Source organism: Cenococcum geophilum (genome assembly GCF_001692895.1).
Source record: "Cenococcum geophilum 1.58 unplaced genomic scaffold K441scaffold_17, whole genome shotgun sequence".
NCBI lineage: Eukaryota > Fungi > Ascomycota > Dothideomycetes > Gloniales > Gloniaceae > Cenococcum > Cenococcum geophilum.
The window spans coordinates 336,132-347,540 of NW_027137575.1; positions in this window are offsets into that span (position 1 = coordinate 336,132).

Sequence of the window (11,409 nt, forward strand, 5' to 3'; positions counted from 1 at the left end):
ATACCTTTTAATTTAAGTCTTCCCTTTTACGTATAAGTAAGTTATATAAACCACTTCCTTCTCGCTTATCTTCTCTAGCTTATCCCTTCGCACGTTGGAGTCCTACACTTGGCGCCAAGCCTAGGCCCAGCTGTACACACGGGCGCCCAATGCGCGCCTCTTATTGGCCAGGCCCTTATCGATACCGTAGGACGCAAACCAACGTGCGAAGGGATATCTGCGTTTTACTAATAGGTACTATATTAGGATTTTTTTTGTGTGTTGTTATAGTTTACGGCAATTTACTACAAACTATATAATTCCGGCAGTAGTATCCCTTAAAACGGCAGGGTCCTTACAGTGGTCTGTGCGCGAATAACAGGATTAAAACAACGCGTGTATCTATATAGAATTCAATTATTAATTATACCACCACTATACCTTCTAATTGTACTAGAATTGATGCAGACCTGTAAGCTTTTGCGGTGTGTGGGTATTGAACGAGCAACTTTATTATAAATCTATGGAAATCAAGTAGTATAAATACATGAAAGTAGACCGAGTCGGTGAGCGAGTCAAGGGCTAGGCAACTGAAACAAGGTGGTACGCTAGTAAGACAAATGATGTTTTGACATGGTACCGGTAGTCGGTTACAAGACCTTATTTAGAAGACTTAATATAACGTTTCTCTAAATTAAATTGTAAAAAAAACCCTACCCTAAGCCCTAGTTATTGCCTAAATTTAAACCTCTCTATATTGACGATTGGGACGACTATAGCTTAGTAAACCTGCCCTCTAATATCGATATACACAATCTTTTTACGTTATTTAGTCTGTTCTTTATAGATAAGGTTATAGATAAGCTTATAGAGCAGATAAATAAGTATATAGAGTTATACTCGCTAGATAAGGAAAAGGAATACCTATATATATATTAGCTAATATATAAGCAAGAACTCTAGGCATACTTTATAGTACTAATTTATATAAGTATTACTATAAAATTATACATTAAGGACTATTAAAAGAGTTTAGATATATATGGCTGCAAGTATATTACTAAAAAGTATATAGGACTTAGGAGATTTTAGCAGCTTAATTGCCACTTTTAAGCCTTACTACTATGGCCAAAATCCAATAAAATACCTAAAACTATATTTAATAGAGTTAACAAACTTGCTAGACACCTCTAGCTTACTTATTGGAAGCTCTATACCCCTAGAATCTACCTTGCCGTTAATAAAACAATTTAGTACTTTATAGGTCGTACTTCTAAAATAGTTAATATTCTATTTAGACTAACTCTAGAAGGATTTAAAATATAGGTTTTAGCTAATAAGAGCTATATATTAGACTTTATATGGCATAATAAAGGCAAAAAGAAAGGCTTAGTTAATTTAGATATAAGCTTTATAAAAGGGGAAGGGGGTTTAAAGATATAGGCAGTTGTATTAAATCCACTTCTTTAAAAAAAAAGACTAAAGGGCGCTCTTATCCTCTAGGAAAGTACGTTATTTAGCTTAATAATCTATTTATAAGTGTTAAGCTTCTTACACAACTTTAAGAGCTTAGTATTAGAGGTGTAGAAATTATTAAAATAACTAAAATAAAGTGTAAGGAATAGAAGGACTTTAAAGGCAATATTAAGGTGCCTATAACTATATAAGGAAAAAAGAAGAAGAAGGTACCTACTAAGTAAATTATCCAGACGCTTAACCTATATTGGTTAAATTCTATAGGGTAAACTCTATAGTAAGCTTTCTAAGAACAGCTAGGTAATGGAATTTACTTAAAAAGACGCTAATATAGTACTTTTTATAAGTACTATTAACAACGGTAAGTTAAACACCTTAACTATATAGCTTAAAATCTAATAATGTTATATATTACTAAGTCGCTATACTAAAACTACTATATAGAAACGTCCTCCCTTTACTACTAGCGGCGCTAGATAGACTTAGAAGGTCTTTAGTAATAAAGTTAAAAAGGGATTATCTATTTCTACCTTTATTTTCTACTATAATTACTATATATACGGCGTAGATATCACGGATTAATAATGCTTATATTTTATAATATTGTCACGGAAGTAGGCACGAGTTGGAATACAATATACTAAACGGGGTAGTAATTGAAGGAGGCTACGTACGCGTAACTATGCGTGGTTAATATAAAGACATTTGGATAAGGAAACAGAATAGGTTAGGTCAACGTGGCTAAAGAAATAGGGGTGGTTGTGGGATGTGCGTAGGTGTCACGGGACGAATGTGCGCGGGTGACTCCCGTAACAAATATAGAGAATCTATAGAAAGACCTAAAAGCCTCTATAGCACTTCCTTCTTAATATAGTAATTTATAATTACTTCTTGCTAGCTTCTTATACGCCTACTAATTATTAAGTAACCTATAAAGATGGTTATAAGCAATTTTAAATTAATCTTTGTAACGCCTTATTTAAATAGTTAATTTAAAAGTTAAAGTTCTATACGCAGGAGCCTCTTATATAATGCTTAATTAACTAGATTATATAGGTTTCTATAGCGCAGCACCAACTAATTAAGTTGTTTAATAAGCTGGTTAACTGCTTAGCTTGCGTAGAGGCTTATAGGCATACTTAGGTGCAGCGTATAGGGCGTTGGAAAGCTTTATTAGAGCTATTACCAAATACTATAATATAAGCACGCGATAGTAAGGAATGGATGAGGCGGAAATGGGCTCTAAGGACTAATTTTAGGTATAGTATCTACAAGATACCATTCTGTAGAAAGGACGGGTGTTAGTTACCTTATATTAAGTGAATTAACTCCAAAGAATAAACCTATATATTAAATAACTATAAAATTAAAAGTTTTGTATTTTTAAGAACGGCTGCTTAATTCGGCTGGTTTAATTGATAGGCTCTTATCGATACCGTAAGGCCTAATTTTTGCCGTATTAAGGGATATAGTGGTTAGCGGTTTACGCAAACCGTATATTCCGTAACAAGTTTATAAATAAACTAGGGAGTAGATATAAGAGACCAAAAAACTAAATAATATAGAGAAAAAAAAGCCAAAAGAAATAAAGGGAGATAGAGAAGCAAAGGGTCCTTATAGGGAGTCTAAAGAAGAGATAAAGACTCGCTATAGTAGGTCTATAACTTAACGATTATATAATATAACTACAGTAATACTAACTACTAACTTATAAGACCCCTACTTAATAGCCTAGAAAAATACTATATCCTTCTAGTATAAAAACTATTCTATAATACCTAGACGTAATTAATGTACTACCTTTATAATAAAGCCTTATAGAAAATACTGTTACGGCACTAACCTAACACATACTGTTTTATACTGTCTCGTACTATTCCCTACTATTAGCTGGCCCACCACTAGCGACTTGGCGGCCGGCCCTACTATTTATATACAATACCCCCTTTCCACCTTCTTCCCCTCTTTATACCACAACGTAGTTATTCAGTCTACTTTATTACAGCACTGTAATAGTTTATGGTATCTTTAATTTACGCCCTATCGCGATTACTGATTCCCTATACCCTAGCTAATTAACCTCCGCCCTAGAGCAATCGCGACCTATATACGCCTCTGCTAAAACTAATACGTCCCTAGCATAGTCCTAGAACAATCCTTAGTTTTTACCTAGCGCTTAGATGGGCGACACTAATAACGCCAAAATGGCCGAAACCTAGAACCCCTATGACATTTTCGCAGACCTATTTACAGAGACATACCTTAATATCGCGTAGATAATCCGCCGCTCCCCACTATACCCTAAGACCTTTAAGCCTAATAAAGCTTACCTTACCCTTATTAACTATACCAATAAGTTCCTTAATAATATTAAAGTAGGACTATAGTGTATATATAACATAAACACCGCTAATAAGAAAGCTAATAAAAACCTTAGTACCCTTATTGCTTCCTAGATAGGAACTATTAACTCCTAGGCAGAGACTATTATTATTCTAAAACAATTAACCCCTATAACAACGGTAGTAACCTAGTAGAAAAAATAAAGATCTAAAGACCCGCCAATATTTAGCGGAAAAGGTACCCTACTAAAATAATAAGCTAACTTCAAGACCTGGCATATTAAGATTAAGGGAGTCTTTAACCAGGACTAGGACTACTTTAACACAGTTTAGTTTTAGATCCTTTATATCTCGGATATATTAGAGAATAAGGCCTATAAGTTTATTAAGTAGGGCCTAGAGCTTATATATAAGAACCTAAATAATATATCTGCGTGGAAATGGCCTACTAAGGAAGATATACTTAAAGACCTTATTACCTATTATAAGGTCCTTAATATAACCTAGGTCGCAAAGAATAAGCTTAACTATTTCCCCTAAGGCGAGTATAATTACTAGTCCTAGAAGGGAGAGCTTAATAAACTAATAGTCTGTGCTAAGAAGATAGACAAATAGAAGGTAGACCTACTTTAAAAGTTTATCTCTCTAAAGATAGAAGAGCTGGTACTTGGACTAGCCCATAAAATTAATAATAGCGACTATATAGGTTAGAGTAAGCAGATAGATGTGTTCGCTAAAAACCTTGCGAACTATATATATTAAGCCAACCTTAAAAAGAACGCTAACTACCACCTACCTACCTAAGCCCCTGCCCCTATATTAACCCCGACCCTAGTAATAACTAGAGAACCTATAGACCTTAATAAAATCTTAGATACGGAGCGTAAACGCCGCGTTAATAATAGACTATGCCTTGCCTATGGCCTACCTAGCCACTAGAAGGATACCTATAACCCTATTAAGACAGCAAACCTAGTCCTAATACTATCCCATTAAATAACATAAATAAATAACCGCGGACGCGGCGACTATAAAGTCTATTATAGACGTGGCGACCGCAAAGCCTATTATAGCCGCGGCGGATAACCCCCCCCCTTTAACCCTATAGCTTAGTTACTCTAAACCATGCCCTATATAGGAGCCTAACCCGTTAATAACGCCTAGTATTGGTAACTTCGCGCTAGCGAATATGAACACGGCTATATTATCGGCAAGGTATTATCTTTTTATACCTTAACCGAAATAGAGATAAACACCGCCAGCCAGACGGACACTAAACCACCCCGCTAAGACAGCCCCGTACTCTAGTCGTTAAAAGGCAAACCCTTAGACTAAGTTGCGCCTAAGGGTTTAAACCATATAAGGAGGAAGACGAGAAGATTAGGTCCCTATTACTAGATTAATTAGTCCTTTCTATTAGTAAACTACTACTTAATCTTAAATCAGCAAATAGTAATAAGAAATTAATCCTTATTTAAACCTAACTCTCCTTATTACGTAACTTATACCCCTAAGTTTATATTAATATAGTAAGCCTAGTAGACTCCGGTAGTACTATAATAGTATTTGCCGACGCAAAGTCTATTATAAGAAAGTATAACGTTATAACTAAGAAGCTGCTAGCACTTAGGCCACTACGCCTCGCAGATAGTATCCTAACTTCGCTTATTATAGACTACTTTACCGCCTAAATATCAATCGGCCTCTATACTAAAGCCATACTCTTTTTTATTACTAAACTCTTACCCGCTACCCCAATTATTCTAGGCATGCCCTGGCTTTAGAAGCACGAGCCTTGTCCTAGCTTTAGGAAACTTAAGATCTGCTTTAACTCAGACTACTACTTTAGGCACTGCCTTCTATGGGGGATAGCCGACGTTAGCAGGGACGCCCTATGTGGACACTCAGCACTATTAAGCCTAGTGCCTAGGACTATATATAAAGCCCTAATAGTAGAAGACGTTCCTAATAAAGGGGAGCCCATATAGCTATAAAGAAACGAGATAGTAGAAGACTAGACTAACCTAGCACTTAAGACTAAAATAACGGGCTAGCCAGCCCTGCTAAGACTAAGGAAAAAGGTCCGCTTTACGCCGCTACTATTAAGAAACCAACCTTAACCCAGGCACTATTTAAACCTTAGCCGCCTAGCCTAACACCCGGAACTAAGCTATATGCTATATGCGCACACAATAGCTCGCGTTATAGTAAGGACTGGCTATAGAACTACTAAGACCCGGATAATAGAAACCGCGCCACTATAACGCCTAACCTTATACCCGTCTCCCGCGCGTACTATATAGGGCCGCCGCCTCATTTCCGCCCCCTTGGGCTGACTAAGCTGTGCTAGCCCAGCCGTAGTACTAGAGAGCCAGACACGCCCCAACCTGGACGATATTAAATACACCCATACTATTAATTTTACCCAGTTCTGTAAACAAAAAGACGTAAAGGTAATAAGGATCTATATAGCAAAGCTAGTAGAACTAGTTAAATAAGATAAGCACTAATAGCTGCTTAAAGAGCTGCCTATAGGCCTAATAGAAGTACTAAACCTATTAGAAAGGTCTTTTTGCTGGCTAGTAGAAGGCGACTATACAATAAAGAAAGCCTGTAAAGCGCTCCCCCCCTATTTCTACGACTTCCTTAAGATAAATCTAAAAACCAAACCCAAGCTTTTATGTCGGAAGATAGTTAACACTGATATTAAAAAATTCCTAAAAGGTAAACCAGGATTAACCTGCGAAGATATTCTACAACGCCTACTAAAGGAGTTTAGTAAATATATTAAGCACTTCCTCCCTAAGAATATAAATAAGCTGCCCCCTTACCGACTATAGGACTATAAAATTAAGATTACCCCCGGAAACTAGGCCCTATACTATAAAAATAGACCACTCTTACCTACTAAACTTAGGTGTATAAAGAAGTGGATTAATAAGATGCTGGATAAGGGTTTTATCCGCGAATTAACCTCACTAGCTACCGTACCACTCCTCCTTGCTACTAAGCCCGGTGGTGGTATATAAATCTACTATAACTACCAAGGCCTAAATATAGTTACTATTAAGAATTAATACCTACTGCTACTAATCCGCGAGACACTTGACGCACTTTATAGCGCTAAGTACTTTACTAAACTTAATATAATTGCTGCGTTTAACTAGATCCGGATTACGGAGGGCTATAAATAGCTTATAGTATTTATTACCCGGTTCGGACTCTATAAGATACTAGTTATACTATTCAGCCTCTATAATATACCCGCTACGTTCTAGAACTATATTAACTATATTCTATATAACGCCCTTAATAACTACTACACTACCTACCTTAACGACGTCTTTATCTTTTCTAAAACACGCGCTAAGCACACTAAGTATATAAATAAAGTCATTTAAAGACTCGGTAATGCTAGACTTTAGATTAATATTAATAAGTCTAAGTTTTACTCTACTAAAACAAAATACCTTGGCTTAATTATCTCGACTAATAGTATAATTATAGACCCTAAGAAGATATAGGCCTTATAAGAATAGAAGGACCCGATATTAATTAAAGAACTATAATAATTTCTTGGCTTCGCGAACTTCTATTAACAATTTATCTAAGGCTACTCTACCATTGCTATACCTATAACAAAACTTCTAAAGAAGGATATTAGATGGCTATAGGGACTAGAATAAGCTAAATCGTTTAAGGCCCTTAAGGGAGCCTTTACTTCAGCACTAGTACTAGCATACTATAACTATATAAAGAAAACAGTGGTAGAGACAGACGTATTGAATTAGGCTTTTGGCAGAGTCCTTTCCCAGTATAATAATAACGGAAAATTAANACNGGTNGNATTCTTCTCNNTAAAGNACTCCGCGNTAGAATATAACTATAAAATCTATAATAAAGAACTCCTAGCTATTATTAAGGCTTTAGAGGAATGGCGTCCTAAGCTGTAAGGGACTAAGGAGCCGTTTAAAATTATTACCGACTATAAGAACCTATAGATGTTTATAACTATTAAGCAGCTAAACCAGCGCCAAGTCTGGTGGGTAGAGTTCCTTTTATAGTTTAACTTTGTAATTATATATAGACCTAGCAGCAAAGCCACGCTCCCTAACGCCCTAAGCTAGCTACTAGGAATAAGGCCTAAGGACGCTGATAATGAACGCCTTTACTACCGAGCCTAAGTCGTTATACCGCCCTAGAAAGTTAACTCTATAATCTTAGAAGAATTACTATATAAGTCCCGTAACTCTAACGACGTGGAGTTTATAGCCGCTCTAGACCCTAAAATAGCCGAAAAGTTACTAAATAAGTTAATCTGGCTAGGATACTAGGAGAATGAACTTGCAAGAGATATAGTGGCAGCCCTGCGTGATTAAAAAGCTCGCCGTTAGCTAAAGAAAATTAGGAAATTATTTTGTTGTGACAAGTTAGAATATAGTATTATTAATAGATAGATCTACTTCCGCTAACGTCTCTTTGTCCCTAACGCCCTAGACCTCTACCTAGAAGTTACCTATTGTTTTTATAGTAGCAGCCCCGTTAGTTACCTTAGCCGGGTTAAGACTTTTAACCTCTTAAACTGAATATACTAGTGGCCAGAAATCTCCCAGTTTATGGCTACCTTCGTTAAAGACTGTGCCCTATACTTTTGCACTAAGACCCCCCGTTTTACCCTACCCGGTTTCCTAAAGCCACTAGAATTACCCGCCCGCCCGTAGACTAATATCTCGATTAACTATATTACAACGCTACTAGTATACTAACGCCACGGTAAGGTATATAAATATATCCTTATTATTATAGACCGCCTAACTAAAATGCGATACCTCGTTTTAGTAACAGGACTTTTAATAGAGGAGTTAGTTAATGGCTTTATTAATAACGTATATAAGCTCTATAGTATACTGAGTACGATTATCTCTAATCGCGGTATATAATTTATTAGCGACTTCTAGCGACGACTAAGTAAACGCCTTAAGATAATCTTGTAACTAAGCTTAGCCTAGCACCTAGAAACGGACGGCTAAACTAAAATTATTAACGCCGCCGTAAATAAATACCTTTGTGCTTTTATTAGCTTTATATAGGATAATTAGGTTGACTACCTACTGCTTACTAAGTTTACTATAAATAACCAAGTTAATAAGAGCATAGGCATCTCCCTGTTTTTTATAAATTATAGCTTTAACCCTCACCTCGGAATCGAGCCTACTAGTTCCCGCCTACTAACACTATTAGCACAAGTAAAGAAGGAGTTCTTCCGCGCAGACTTTATAGCTAACCGCTTTAAGCGGATATTAATACAGCTTAAGGCCCTAGCCTGGATTTCACAGCAACGCTATAAAGATAATGCTAATACCCGTAGGGATAAGAGCGCGTTATTCTACGAAGGTAATATAGTTATGGTTAGCTTAGAAAATATAAAGACAAATAGACCTAAGAAGAAATAGGACAATAAATGGGACGGCCCGTACCCCGTACTCGCAGTATACTAAGGGGTAGTTATAGTAAACCTCCTGGACCACATTTGAGTAAATAAATCCTTTTATATATCTAAGGTCCGCCTCTAGGCTACTAAAGAGATCCCTGGCTAAGCAAATATTAATACTATAGAGCGCCGTAATGTACAAGGACGAGTAATAGAGAGAGACAATAACGGCAACATAGAAGATAAATAGGAGTTTAAGAAAATCCTTAATGTATATGACGAAGACCCCTAGGGCCTAACTTATGAGATTAAATGGAAATATTATAAGGATATAACCTAGCAGCTAGAGGAAGACCTAAAGGGTTGTAAATAAGCTATATAGCGCTTTTATAAGCAATACCCTGAGAAGCTAGGACCCCCAGATTGGGTATAAGATAAGGAAAAGTTATGCTAAGGTCGCGGCCGACCACCGCATTAAAATTTGTGGTGGTTGAGATGTTATAAAACTTTAACCAGCGGTTAAAGTTGTCTAATTAGCCAAATTCTTGCCAAGAAACGCCATACGGACCGATTTGGGTGGTGGTGTGGAGTTCTGCCGACCTTACTCACTAAACTGACTAATTAGGATTTTCCATACCCGGTATGGAAAATCGCCATTGGCTTGGTTAAGGGCGGTAAGCGGAACTAATATCTTTGCGGTAGAAAATAGGCAACCCCGTATACTGCCTATTTTTAAGTTATCTATTCGGTTTGGGGACTAAACTATTTGGGGGAGAGGAGTACTGTTACGGCACTGACCTAACGCATACTGTTTTATACTGTCTTGTACTATTCCCTACTATTGGCTGGCCCACCACTAGCGACTTAGCGGCTGGCCCTACTATTTGTATACAATACCCCCTTTCTACCTTCTTCCCCTCTTTATACCACAACGTAGTTATTTAGTCTACTTCATTGCAGCACTGTGATAAATACTACGGTATACTTATTAATAGCTAGGTATATAAATAGAAACACTATAATAAGATTTAACTAGTAGAGTAGATACCTAATAGATTAACTCTAATTATATTCTAAGATTTACTATAAAAAGAGAACTATCTAAGGTAGGGATTATAGTCCTTTAAATATACAACTTAACTTCTAAAAAATGTACTGGGAGGGGGTAACCTAAGGGATAGACTTTATTAATAATATATACCTAATTCTATACGGAGTAATAGCTATAAAAAAACTAGGAAATACTAAAAAAAGCCTATAATACCTATATAGATTAGGTGAGGTAATATAGAGCCAGTTTATACTAGAGAAATACTAATTAATCTACTTTATAAAAAAACGTAACTAATCTATATCTAAGGCTTTAGGGGATAACTAGTTTAAGGGCTAAGGGTACTTAGCAAATAGGTAGATAGTAAGCTTTAGTAGAATATTATTAGGTAACAAAGTTACTTTAATTATATATATTACTTTATATAGCTATACATAGTATCTTACTAGTTATTCGTTTACCTTTTAGGGGTCATATTATAGCTAAGTAGTGCGGAGCTTATTTCCTTATATAGTAGCTAGTAATATAAAGCCATTTCTATTTAGCTAGTAAGAATATCTCTATTAACTTCTATTATGTTTTTGGCTACCTAAAAATCTATAAAAATAAAATAGTATATATTTATATTTGTTCTATTTATTGCCTAATTTAGTCCCTTTTTAGGTCTATATAGGCTTCTACCTTCTATTTATAGGAAAAATCCTTAATAGGGAAAATCCTTAGTATAACCCTCTAGCTAGTTTTACGCGCTCCGCCTTTACCTAGCCTATTTACCTTTATAATATATCTACTTTTTATACTATACTTTTAAGGTATTTTAGAAGGTCTAAGGGGTAGTAAAAGGGTTTAGTAATTCGCTTATATACCGCTTTTAGCTTAGCGGGGATATTTAGTCCCTAAGGGCCTAAAAGGGGGCGTATCCTCCTATATCCTCCTATTAGATCTTATATACTATCTAAAACTACTAAAGAACTTCTTAACCTATAAGCTATTATACTACTATATATAGGCCTCTATTTATAAAAAGTATTTAAGTAATATTATTTATACCTACTCTAGTAATAGCCAGTCTTTTACTGTATAGTAGTTATAGAAGAGTATTATATAGTATAGTATTTAGGATATAAATT